The sequence below is a fragment of the Tetrao urogallus genome, assembly GCF_951394365.1.
Source record: "Tetrao urogallus genome assembly, chromosome: 2".
NCBI classification, from domain to species: Eukaryota; Metazoa; Chordata; class Aves; order Galliformes; family Phasianidae; genus Tetrao; species Tetrao urogallus.
Window position 1 is genome coordinate 55,112,621 of NC_136814.1, and position 14,052 is coordinate 55,126,672.

Here is a 14,052-nt window from a genome sequence, read left to right on the forward strand (position 1 = left end):
CTAAATATATTTAAAAGAAAGTTACAATTGCCAGATCTTTTGGTAGAACTTAGTCCCAACCATGCAATATTGCAGGTCCCCAGAAATACTGGATGATTCCTGTGTGCCTGATTCTATCCTTATTAAGCCAACAAGTCTATGGGATACCACAAACCAGGTGAAGCTGATCTGCCATCTTCCTGATGAGAAGAATGAGCTGAAGGCTCCCATTTTGTCCTTCCTTGGATAATTTTTCTCACTTGGACTTTGCAGAAAATTCCCAGGAGGGGTCTTTCAGCAGTTAGTGTCCATCTATCTAATGCCTGTTATTTTCATAGGCTTGCTGTAGTCTTAACATAGTAGGCCTAAAAATAGTAGAAGTAACAATCATAATAGCGATGCGTGTCAAACTCAAAGGACTTGAAAGCCCGATGTAAGTGTATTGCGCTGACTTAATTATTGTTATAATGATCAGAATAGGAAAAGAACATCAGAGTTTCTTTGATATTTTGGGGAACAAAGGCACACTTTTCATTCTGGAATTTACACCCAATACTGAAGGATGAAACTGAATAGTGCAAGGACTTGGCAATGCCAGCCGGGAACAGGGGCAGGGGGAAGACCTATGACTTTTATTTTCACAAGTAAATTAGGCTTGTTTTTTATTAACTCTTCTCAATGAATTGACCTGTGTTCTGTATCAGTGCATTACCTTAGAGGATTTTGTTGCACCAGAAGAAGGTATTTTCCAGCACTTATCCACCCACAAATGCATTACCAAGAAAGTTCCTTCTAGTATGCATGCCTCAGGAAATAAACATTTCTAATCTCTGATGTTAGAAATGTGCCTACTAGTACTGACATGCTCTTCTTTCTCCTTTCTTTAATTGGACATTTTCCATTTTTTGTTCTTATAGTTACCACTGCAACCTTATTCTTGCACTGATTTGCTTTTTCATGCCCCTTGAGCTGAACCGTACAAGAGTTTCAAATCTCAGCATGCTTTAGCATTGAATTACACCATCTTCCATTTGAACTTAGAGTACACCTCACCAGAAAGCAGGTAGGCAAGGCCTTGGGGACCTTGGACACAAGCTAGATCTGAGATTCACTTTTTAAGTAGGGCAGGGAGAATGTCGCAGGCAATAAACTTCCAAGAGATGTAAGAAGATGTAAGTGGAAGAAGTGGAGGGGGAGATGGCTCATCAGCTTCTGCAAAGAGCATACCCAGGCTGGTTAATCAGCTTGATTCAAAACACTGGGTTCCTCTTTCAGAACTGCAAAATATTTAGGCACAAAGTAATTTATGTTTTCTAGCAATGGGAAGGAAGAAGTGGCATACCAGCAAGTTCAACATCATTACTAAAGCAGAATTTCCATTATTTTGAGCAGAAGATATTAACTGCAATATGTGGTGTGGTTTTTTTTCTTCCAAAAGACTAATAATAAAATCTTTCAATTACTATGGTTATTTCTTTTTTTTTTTTTTTTAAACTGCATTTTCTTTTTCAAATACCTCTAGGTTTCATTTTTACCAGTAGTTGAAGAACATGGATACAGATGCATCAGAAGAAGATTATGAAGTGAAGGTGAAGCATTTTGTTAAATTATATCAACATGGATGTTCTTCAACTAATCAATGGGTGAATATAGTGTAGAAGTTTTAAGTCAAAGTTACACGGTCATTTTTAATAACTCTAACATGCTCAGATATAAATGTCCAAAATGTTACGTTTAGAGCACACAGTCCTACTTTAACAGATTTGAATCACCTAAATATTTTGTTTACTCTAATTCATTGCTTCGAGTCCAAATGCAGCAACATTTAGTCAGTATACATGGAGGCAGGAGTTCATCAGTACTTCACTGTTCTTTGGTGCACCCTGAGAAAGTAGAAAAGCCAAGTTTGTCTTGTATGTTACCTTGAAAAATGCAGTACCAGTCTCCGGGTCATCAGCCAGGGCTAGAACAGTGGAACAGAGATATTCCACAGTGCTATGCTCTGTAGCTCTGCAAGCAGCAGTAAAAATTACACCAACTTGTAGCTATGTTTGTTTGTGAATTTATTTCCAAATTAGCTCACATAACTTGCATACCAACTCTCTAATTGCTTGGGTTGTAGAGTCCAAAAAGCCATCATGAAACCACTATTTATTTGAAATGTTTTAATGGTGATTTTTAGCATGAAGAGATTAAGATTTAACTTGCAGTATTTATTAGCATTTATCATGAGTCTTAAAACAGAGCTATATTTTAGACAGAAAACTGTGAAAGAATGCTGTACCAAGCTATTTTTTCCTGCTTATCTCTACTTCTAAAATTCCATTTGACCATTCACAATGAAAATCTGAACATGTGTATTACTGATTAAAGTGATTTATATCTAATATAAACACTGTAACTATATTGTTTAATTTTCTGAAAAAAAGTTAACGTAGGCTTGTAACAGACTGCTATAACCCATTTATCCTGCTCTTCCTTCTAGTATTTTCTATCACATATCTCAGAAGGAAAACACAGGAAAATAAGGTTATAAAATAATCTAATTGGAGATGAAGCTTCTTATTAGTGTTAAGTATTCTGAGAAAAGTATATAATTTTATACAGTACCAGAGAGTTTACTGAGCACAGAGAAGTGTAAATATCATTATATGACTGAAATAGAAGATGTGCCAAAAGATGTAGATGATCTTTGAGATCCCTTTCAACTCAAGTCATTGTATGATTCTATGGTTCCATGATTCTATATAGAGGAACTTCTTTAGTATCAGCAAGGCTGTACATCAATTCACTTGGCTTCTTAGGCTTTATCCTCTTGATCTTAAGTTCCCTTTAGTGTGCACACAACACAATCCCCAATCTCCTGCCCACTCCTTTATTTATTTTTTAATTTTGCTGAACTATGCTTTTAACTTTTCATGTAGCCTTTCCTTTCACTTCTGGACATGTGATAAGAAATAAACACTGCATTTTCCCAGGGACAGAAATTCAAAAGAAATTGTCCCAAATGAGATGAGCAGAGACAATCTGGCACTGCAAAATGTCCTGACAGAGCATCAGGAAATATTATTACTAAGTGCTCTCCTTGGCAGCTGGGCATTTCTGTGTATTATCAGAATGAAATCAGGCTGTATTTTCCATGCAGAAACTAAGGACTTCTTTCCAATCCCCACCTTTCCCTTGTTCTTATCATTGCTTTTGTGGAAAGATTGATTGTGATAGCATAACGTGGTGCTAACAGAAATTAAGATGGAGTCTCTCCAAATGAGAGCTGATGCTTTATTTTCTCACTCTGTCATAATGAGCCCACTTCCTTAAAACAAGCCCACAGCCATGATGTAAATTGTTGTCTCAGGGATGAGTAAGACCAAGAGAGATAGCGCAAAGCTGAAAATCATTTGTTTACTGTAAGGACTATTTTAAAAAATGCATGCCTCTTTGAGCCAAAACTATGCAAGGTAATAGCAATTTTACCATATGGTGTAAACAACCTCCTTCTAACATTTGCAACCAATTATAAAATAAATAAAAAAATCAAATTACATCCATTTGCAAACACTGTGGAGTGGAAAGGTTGCACTGTGTGACCTTTTGTGCCTTGCTGTTTGTGGGTTCTCCTTGTGCCAACATATGGAGTAGCAAGCATTTACCAAATTGCCAGGCTCCTACATTTGTCCTGAGAGAGATCAAGGCACAGGCACAATGCCAGCAACCACAGGAGCAGAGCATGGCCATCCCAGTGCCACAAAGCATCGAGGTCACTGGCTCTGGCTGTGTTTGGATGACTTTCCGAGACCACAGCAGCCCAGGAGCTCAAGTCCTGAGGGTTACTGCAATGTCATGTTTGTAGTACTGTGGCACCTTAGCCAAGAGACAGCCACTCAGGCAGTAGTTGTGCCAGAAGCATTCAAGGGAGGTCATTATGCTTGTAATTCGCCAGGCCTTCCATTCACCTTTTGTTGGAGAAAATGAAAAAAAAAAACAGCTGTTGCCTTGAGTGCTTCTAAGCAAGACAAAAGCCCGTAACTGGATAGAGATTGCCTGTGAGTTTGATTTTTAAGTGGTTAGCAAAGCTATGCTGCAGTTCGCATCCTTAGATGACATTCACCTGGTACTGAAGCTGCAGTCCCCAGGAGCTCAATGTGGTGTAGCCTGACACCCTCTGCTTTCCCTGGAGAGTACATTGCTTTGCCTCTGCTCATCAGCGCATCCCTCTCCTCCCAAACAGCTCCTTATCTGCTGTTTATGGAGTTTGGATGTACTTTATTGTTTTATGGCTCGAAATATAAACTTACTATCTGTCCAATCTTTTTCCTCATATTTTTTTCTTCATCAGATGGAGTGAGATGTAGTGATTTATTTATAACCCCTCACTGCTCAGGTTAAAAATTTTCCATTTATTTAATTAAAAATTGAGTAAACTGTGCCCACAGAAAAATGCTGACAGGCTGAATGGTGGATGCCAGGAGCAACAGCTCTGACTGGTGTTACCTGTCCCATTTCTTTGCAGACAGCTGTCAGGTGAGATTTAAGAAAACATATGAACCCAAAGTATGCCAAGATGGTTCTGGAGTATCTCCATCTCTATAAGACTCTGGAATAAATATAACCATGGGTCATAATCCCCCTGCCCTGCTCAGTACTGGAATATAATGTGTTTTCCACCACCTAACTCGTGGTTCTGGGCATTCTCACCCAGGCAAATCTGACTATGGTGCTTTCTCTTCAAGAGTGCCATCATGGAGACAAGAAAAGGAGCCTGGAGCAAGAGTGCACATTCCAGTACGTACCACACCATATGGGATGGTGCAGGAGACATCTGCCCAGTGCTTGATCAGTCAGTCTGGAAGTGTCTTCTAGCTGAACTCCTAACACTCCTCTCTTGTGGCCTAGTATATGGCCTTACTATACATTTACAGCTTTATATTTTACTTCCCACCTTTCCCACACTTTGTTGGGCATTGTCACCCAACAGAAGTCTTGGAAACAGAAGGTCACCAAAGGCCAGATGGAAGATTTCCCTGATATCAGTAGCAGCAAGGATAGTAAGAGACTTGGCTTTAACTTCTGCAGTACAGCAGAGGAACCTTCTGAAATGGAGATGGTTTTAGCAGCACAAGAACTGTCCTTGACATGCAAGTCCATGAATTATACTCATTCTTTTTGGTATGACTGAGAAGAAACTGGAGATGGATTCATACTCTTTGTGACCTGGAACAGCTGGTGGTATCATGAAAGGAAGTGATATTGGGACTCATGTCTGTTGGAGTGGGTTTGTTCTGAGGCCAGAGCTGCTGTGCAGATCTGCTCACAAGCTGGAAAAACAACCAGTGGACCTATTATTACTGTTATTATTGGAAATGGTAAGAAAAAGATTTCAATTTCAGAGCTTGAAAGCATTAACAATGTCCATAATATTCCATGCTGCTCTTGCTGACATGATTAGTTTTCAAGAGAGTCTGCATGATCATCAGATTTTGGAAATATCGGAAATTATTTCCCAGAAACCTTCCTTTGCAAAATTGGTTAGTTAAACGCTGTGTAAATTATACTCCTGTTGCTTTAATCCATGGGCTATTAGCAGACATTGGGGTATCACAGTAATGCTGTGCACAGAGAATCAATTTATGATTATGCTGTACTGTTTTACAGCAACCTGAAATTGTGCACTGAACAGGAATGTATATTGCTTTAATTATCTTGGTCACAATCTCAGCTTTATAAAACTTGCTGCAGGTTCATCAGCTCAGATCCGGGTATAATTTGTATTGGGCACAAAAATATTATTTAAGAATATAATGGCAGCATTGATAGCAGTCATTGTTCATATGTTAAGTGAAATAAAATAGCCATGTAATACTAAAGACTGCCAGCACCAGAGATTTTCTACTTTTCCAAAGTAGTTAGAGTAATTCTGTACACTTCCTCCATGCCTCTGTTCAACTCAACACCAGGAAGCCTGCTCTTGATGACAGGTTCTTCGTCAAACCTATTGCATGAACACTGAGGGATCTTCCTTGTTTGCCTCTACAGGGGTGTGATACATAGTTAAGTAAGTGCTGGGATAGCACAGCCATTTTAGCTTATAGCCAAGAAAGACTGTTGAATCTCCATTTCTGAAAGCACCACAGACAGCAGAGACGCATTGAGAATGGTATGATTTGGTCTTTTGGTAAGTGACTTTGACAGTCCTGTCCCTCTTTATATTCTGTGTTATAATATCTTTACTGCGCTTGAATGACTGTTTGACCAGTAAACATGTTCTGTCAAGGCTTTTACTGGTGAATCTGACTTTTTGGTTATCTATATGAGAAAGTTTTAATCATGTAGTAAGCTGTGATATTCTATTCATTTGCAATCCAAGTTTCAGTTGTGCTTGTGAAGTACCTCCCAAGGCTCTATCCACATTCCCTAATTTTTTCAGTCATCCTTATTCTCCATTGCAAAACCTTTACATGCAGAAACAGCATGCAAATATGGAACACTGTACCATGTAAATGAATCAATATATATGCTACTAGTTGGTATCTAAGAATTTTCAAAGCACACCTTGAACACAGTAGTACAATTTCAATGACATTTAATGAGGCTGTAACTCAAGAGACAGACAGAATAACTATAAACACAATGGCAAATCTGTAGTTTCCTGAATCTTTAAATAGATTCATGGCTTTAATGGATGTTCTTCTGAATATAGGTCAAATAAAAGGCATGCTTGTTTTTGCATTTCTTTCCCTGCTGCATGTGTCATATCATTTTCTCATCCTCATCTGTACTCTGGCTTTTGCCCTCCTTTTATGAGTTCCTCTTATGCTCCCATATTCTACTGGTTCACAAAAGTTCACTCATAAAATTTTCAGTATTTATTTACCATGTGCAACATTCTTATTATATCCTATCTGAACGTACTGTACGTTTCTGATTCCTGATAGTGCATAATGTTCAGAATACCTTGGTGACAAATTACACACATACATCTGGTATTACACATAGACACGCACTTCCACAAAAACATTTTATGGTATTCTTCTTACTTGTGCTAACACAACAATCTACCAAAGTGAATATTTTACTTTCTTATTTTTTCCTCATAATCCTTTTAGAACTGTGAATGCTGTGTTTCTTAAATTCTTTAGAATAATTATTAGCAGTGAAACACTACCTTGGTTGCATTTGCTCATTTAAGGAATCCACTGAAGTTTTATTTGGTGATTCCTCACTGATATTCAGCCCAGCATATGCTATCTTGCTTTGTTCACTAACAAAGAACTTTGTTCTTTCAGCATATATAAAAAAGGGCACCCCTTTTTATGGGGTACAATCATGTATGCTATATACGGCCATAAGTGCATTTTGAGTTCCTTCAGGATGGCAGAATAAAAAGCAAATAAAGTATATTTCAGACATACAAAGTGTTACATATCATAACACTTATCACAGTATCCTACACATTAATATCATTATATATTATATAAATACTTTATTTGATAAATGGGCATATAGGAAAATAATGTCAGTAAATATGTAAATAAATCCTTCAGACATCACATGGAGGTGTGTGGCTGAAGAATACTGGTGAAATCCTCCTTCTTTAATACTCTTTTCCACTGCACCAGAGAGATTTTCATTTGTTGTTGTGGTTATTTTTATTTCAGGTCCAAACTTTCTTATAGCAGGTTAGAAAAAGTTCACACTTCGTGGTGAATGGCAGCAAGAGAACAGAGGGCTCCCCTAAATATTTGTTGCCTATGCCTGGGCAGCACACTGGAAGGACTGAGATTTGTATGTATAACACAGTTGGTCTATTCCAGTTCCAAGTTTGCCATAGGGTCATGCATCCACTCTGGAGTATACTCCTCTGTGTTTCTTGATTCAGAGATATGCAAACAATAGTTAGGATATCGGTAAAGTTCAACAACTTTATGTTGTATTTTACTCCCACTTTACATTACAAGCTTTGTAAGTTTTACCTTTTTTTTTTTGTTGTTGTTGTCTGTAGGCAGCAAAACTGGCCAGAGGTCTGTAATGAAATGGGCATAGATATATTTCTTTGATCTTATATTCTTCTGGTTTTGTTTTTCATCTATTATTCATTTTTTGTGTTTTGTTAAATCTAGTCTTTCTGTCTTAGAATTCAAGTGATTTAATAAGGTCTCTGATTCACTGTGACACTACTTGAGCATAATGCTAGTGTCACTTAACTCATACATGAGTAGTCAATTTTCACAGAAAAAAAAGGGAGTAAAAGAGCCAGGAGAAAAATGAATTGCCACTTCTCTCAGGCTACTTGCCTGAGCTGGATATGGCAGGAAATGGATTCCAGAGCAAGCTATTTTTTAAACCTAGCACAGCAAATACATCTAGAAGGCAACACTTCGTAAGTCATTACAAAGGTCAGATCAGTTTGTCTTCTTCGATCATAAATGCACTGCTGCCTCTTTCAAAATCCACCTGCCAGCAACACTGCATAATTAAATGCCTCTTCCTCACTTCACTGTGTGGCCTCACGGTCATGCACAGAGGTCTGCCCTCCCTCCCCTCCCATTGCAGGGCAGAGAGAGGTTCTCTGGGCCATAGGCAGCAACATGAGTTGGCAGGTGGCCCAGTGGGCAGAGAGCAAAGGCTTGCACACAGCAGAGCATCATGGAGGGAGCCCAAGGGACATTGGTGGGAGGCAGAAGCTGAGTCACCTGACAGCTCCTCTCATCTATGTGCATCAGCCCTGACAACTTGACAGCCAGTTATTTTGAAGCTAACTTAGCTTAGCTCACTGCTGGCTTCCTAAAGCCTTGTCTCTTTCATACATCTTGGCTAGCATGGGGATTTAAACAATATTTGACTTGGAGGTAGTACAAGGCAAATACGCAAGCCATAAGAGACATGGTTTATAATCATGGGTTAACGTTTGTCTTTTCTTTGGCATTTGACTTAAAGAAAAAAAAAGGAGAGAAAAATAATTTATAAAGATGTATGGTGTTAAGTATGCAGAATATCCTGGCCTCCTGTCACTGCAAATCTGTTTTCCCATGTCAAAAGGGGAAATTTTACTGGGGAGAAATGAGCAGGTCCCGTGGGAGTGCAATGTGCTACTACAGTTATGCATGAAGCGAGTCAGCCAGGAAAGGGATGTTGGCCAAGAGCCTGAGCTCCACACTTCAAAGGACACCTCATAGGCAACAGGTTTATTTTCTTTTTAAGAAAGTGATCTGAGTTTTCTACAGTGCCTATGGTGCTGCCTGGAGAGACTGTCCTAACTAAGCACATGAAAATCCAAATGGATGATTCGTATCCACTCTGCACATGCTGTGTGTCCCCAAATGGTAAGTTACATCATATAACAAATTTAAAATTACTCTATGTTCTACCTCATTACCAGGACTAATAGCAGAGGAGAATCAAGTTAGTGAGACACTGTTTCCTTAGGGGAGGTCATTGCCTATCCACATCTCATCACTCTGAGCTATTTATGTGTATTTAATCACACAAGCACTTAGGGCAAAGCCCGCTTGAAGAAATCTATTTCAGGTTACCTGCACATGAGGTAGGCCTTATTTATCCTGGCAAAATTCAAGAGCAGCTCTGGAGATTACCTGTAAGTAGAAGGGATCCCTGCAGGGATGACATGGCAAATATCCACTGCCAGCCCCAGTATCTCCTCCAAACCAGAGTTATAGGGCTTATAGAGAACTTTCTGAGCTGTTTTGGAGTGCCAAATCAGTTCGGATGACTGCTCTGAACTGCTGCTCTACCTCGTGATCATTTTTCTAATCCTGATCCCATGATTATATATATGAGAGTATTTTCCCACTCCATGTGCAGCAGGACGCAAGTGAATCTGAATACCTGAGTGCCTGTTTGCTTAGTACAATGCTCACACTGAAGTGAACTCACAAAGGGTGTGAGATAGAACAGGGTTTTGAACCTGTACTTATTTTGTGTAAAAGTGGACAGGGATGAAGTTGGCTCCCTATTTAGAAAGTGTCAGACTCATGACAGAAGCTGAATTAGCACCCATAGGGCTGTGCCACCTTACAGGTAATCTCGGCATCTATTGTGGGTTCTAGCAAGCATCTGGGAGCATCTATACTTAAGTGTGATCTTTATCATGCTTATGCAGGTCTTAGCTGTAGCTACAGATATATTTCCTTCTCAGTCTTTCCCTGCTGTTTGACAGGTGTAACTTACTGGCCAAGAAATAGGACTTGTTTATCCTATCTATTGCTTTTTATCTTGCCCCTCTCCCTACAAAATTTAAGTTATCACTGCCAGCACTTTTTAATCAGAGACCTTATGACATGGGATTCAATTTTCTGAGCCACTGCATTATTTGGAAACCGAATTCTGTTGTTTCCAAGAAAAACAATTTCAAATTGAAGAATTAATTAATGTGAACACCTAATGCCAACATGATTAAGTATTTTTAAATTGATAGGCTTGAGAAAGCAAATCCTTTCACTGAGTAAAGTTCCAACTCTTTGTTACTGCTTGCTTTTAGAGCTGGAAGCAGCAGTAAATCCAACATGTGAACATATTCAGCTGCTACTTTCATGACAGTTCATGTCCTGACGACAGTTCTCCTTTCCAGTCTGAGGATAAAAAGCCAGTGTGGGACAATCAGCTGATATATTCATTATGGTCATGGACCTGGGAAAGGGAGAAGTGGGAATTTCACAGTCCAAATCTTACTGCATGACAGCTCAGGAAAGCACATGTTAGGCAACTGCAGAGTTGCCTGCAATCATGTTATTAAATTATTGGCCAAAGCCAACACGTCTACATTAAAATTTGCTTGTTTCTTTATGTTTTATTCTAAACAATGACCACCCTCTGCTGCACTACCTAGCAGCCAGTTACTGATTCACAGGAGAAGCTTCTAAAGTAAAACACATATTTCCAAGTCCATGCAAGCTCAGTTTGCTTTTACCAGCTGAGTGCGAGCTTTCGCTTAGCCTCATTGCTGATATTAAGAAAGAAAACCACTTAGCAGCTTGGTCTTAGTTACTACTTCAGAACATTGCATATTGTGGCTGAAGACAAGTACTAGAAGGGTCATTTTTTCCTGTCTAATAACTGATCTTACTCTACCCAGAGTATTTGTTCAGCTGCTAGCTGTGTTTCCATGTTCTAACAAACCAAAATGATTGGGCAGTAAAATGCTGATATTTTCCAGTTTGATAAACTTAATTTTGCTATACAGTTTGGTAAACTTAATCATGTGTTACAAAGTGCCTCTTGATCGACTTTTTCATCTCAGGAAAGTCTGAAAGACCATGAGCCCCGTGAATTTCGGATGTATTTTTCAGTCTTTTTCTCTTCTCAGCAGGATATATTGGTAGAACTATCTGGAGAAGATGGAAGATCAGAGTATTTAAGCCCTTCTTGGCATTAGTAGTCCATTGCAGGTCCAAAAAAGATGTATGCTGGCAGTAGGATGTTGATTTTAAAAGTCCTGCTCTGCAAGGGCAGTAATTTTCAGATGTAGGACTGCTTACCAATGCATTGTGCACTGTGTGGAGCCATGGAGAACCTCCTCATGCACAGAAGACAGAGGCTGGGGATGGGATAAGATATGTATGCATAATAGGTGCAGAGAAATTTCCCAACTCCTCTTCGTTCAGCAGAAGAACATGTGCCCCCTGAAGCATAATTGCAGCCTGGTCATAGCAACGTACTGGACTAGATGGTTTTGGTACTCTGTGAGTAGCTTAGCCCAAGGTCACAGCAGCTGCAAGTTTGTGAAGTGAGAGTCCCTGCAGGGACAGACGTTGTGCAACTTAATGGATTATAGTGCATTATTTCCTGCAGAAGTCTAGGGAACTTTCCTGAAAGGAAAAACATGAAGAATCCTCATCAGAAGTTCAGTTTTAACATTTTAAAAGGGCTGAGTATGATTCACCATGTTTATGTATCCACTTGGATGGTTGTGGGATAAATGCTTAGTAACCAGATGAAGGAAGCATCCAGCAAACTATCTTTTCATCCGCTTTTTTTGGTAGATAGTTCAACTTAAAGCAAAAGTGAATCTTTCCTTTAAAAAATAAGAGAAAAAGAATGGTGCCAGAGTGGTTCTTCTAAACTTTGGTCACATTTTGCCAGTTGATCAGAAATGAAAACAAACCTAGTTAAGGCTGAATGCTATGGCCTGAGCAACAGCTTCCCTGAGTGAACCTGTGATGTAAGCTATTCGACTTGATTTGCTTAAGTAAAATCATCAAATATGCTATTTTTATAGCCTGATCGTGACTAAATTCAGAGCTGAGCATTAATCAGGTCAGGTATGTTGTGAACTTCACTGCTATTACATCAAAAGTTTACAAGGTGAGGTTTTTTTGTACAGGCCTTCTTTCCCCCTTTGATAGTGCTCAAGAAAGTTGGAAGATTAATTATAGTTCTTATCTTGATTCATAAGACAAAATAAGGAGTATCTTTTTCATGTTTTGCAAAAAAATAATGTACTGAAAGTGTTGATCTTAGATATGATTGCTTCACAGAGAAAGCAGTCCTGCGGTACGTGACTTAAAGCAGCTTGACTTCCAGAGTCATGGCTGGGACAGAGAGAGCAGCATGTTATAAACAGAAGTATCATCTCCCAGCTAAAGGAGAGAACTAAAATCACAAAATCAGAGTGACATTCTTGCCTATATTGTAACACCATATCAAGATTGAATGAACTCCGTCTTCTTTTCTAATCTTCAAGATCAAGTTTATAAACATTCTTGCTTCCCAGAAATGAACTACTGTTGACAACATGTTTGGATAGTTGAAAATGAGGCAAAAACTTCTGAAGGGAAAGCCAGTGTTACTCAGTTTTGCTGTTATGTAACACAACTGCTGGTGATGTAGCCCTTTTGCATGGATGTGCAAAAGGGGGGTTGGCCCATTCTGCTCTGTATCATGACAAAAATTCTCATCTACTGCTAAAGCATCAAAACATTTTTTAAAAAAAATTTGGTCAATTAAGGGTTCCAAAGGAGGGGTGAAAGTGATTTGGATTCTTCTCTGAGAGTGTTGGTCGTGACAAATTCAGAGGGAGAAGCTGAAAAGTATTTCTTTTGCAGGGAGTTTTCTGCTCTTTCAGACAACTGGAACACCACTGAGTCGGTGAAGGATACTCTGCAGATCCCACATGGGCATTCTGGCCACCTCATCTTACTCTGAAATGCCTCCTCTGAGGAGAAACCTGTTAGCAGATTTCTGCTTCTCAGCTCAGATCATAGGGTTTTCAATGCCCTTCACACAAGAACAGTTTATTCTCAGTTTGTCAGCAGCAATTGCCAAATTCTTAATTCTTTGGTGTTCTTTATTGCATTGGTGACCAAGTAGAGGGCAAACAAGGATGCATTCCCTATCTATATTTTTTCTTGTAACAAAGATACCAAGCATCTGTGGTCAAAGGACTACTGAAATATGAATGAGGATACATTTTAAATGTGTCTTTGTGACAGAAGCCAATACAAAAAGAAACCAGAGACATTCTCAGGATATCATCTTAAAGAAATTTGGACTGAATGTCCCTAGATGCACCAGCCTGATCTCCCTCTGCAGTCTATTTCATAATTCCTTTTTTAAAGGGTCATTTTGGAAAGGATAGGGTGATGTCTTGAGAGCAGAATATGAGGCCTGGCAATCTTGTCTGAACTAGTGATTTTGAAATAATGCCTAACTAGGTTAATCATTCAGAATTGCTCAGAATTTCTTCAAGCACAAAGAAAGACATATTCAGCACATCCTAGTGAATTTATCATTAGATAGAGAAAGTGGATAGGTTTTCTTTCGTGAAGTCAGTGGCCTGCTTTAGTGTGTATTTCAGCAGGAAAGTTCACGGAGAGTGATCTGTGGTTTTACAAATGCATTTGAAGGAGACCAGTAAAGCACTTGGGCTGACCTGTTTGTTATTCTGGAGATAGGTGCTCCCTTGTGACTTCCTGCAGGGCATTATTAATGTTGCATGACTAGAACACTTTGATCCAGCAGCAGAAAACCTTGGAGCTGACAACAGCCACTTCTAATCTTCTCCTCAGCCCTTCTCCAGGCTTCGACTGTAGAGAACTTCCTTCTGAGAGCTGAAAAGCG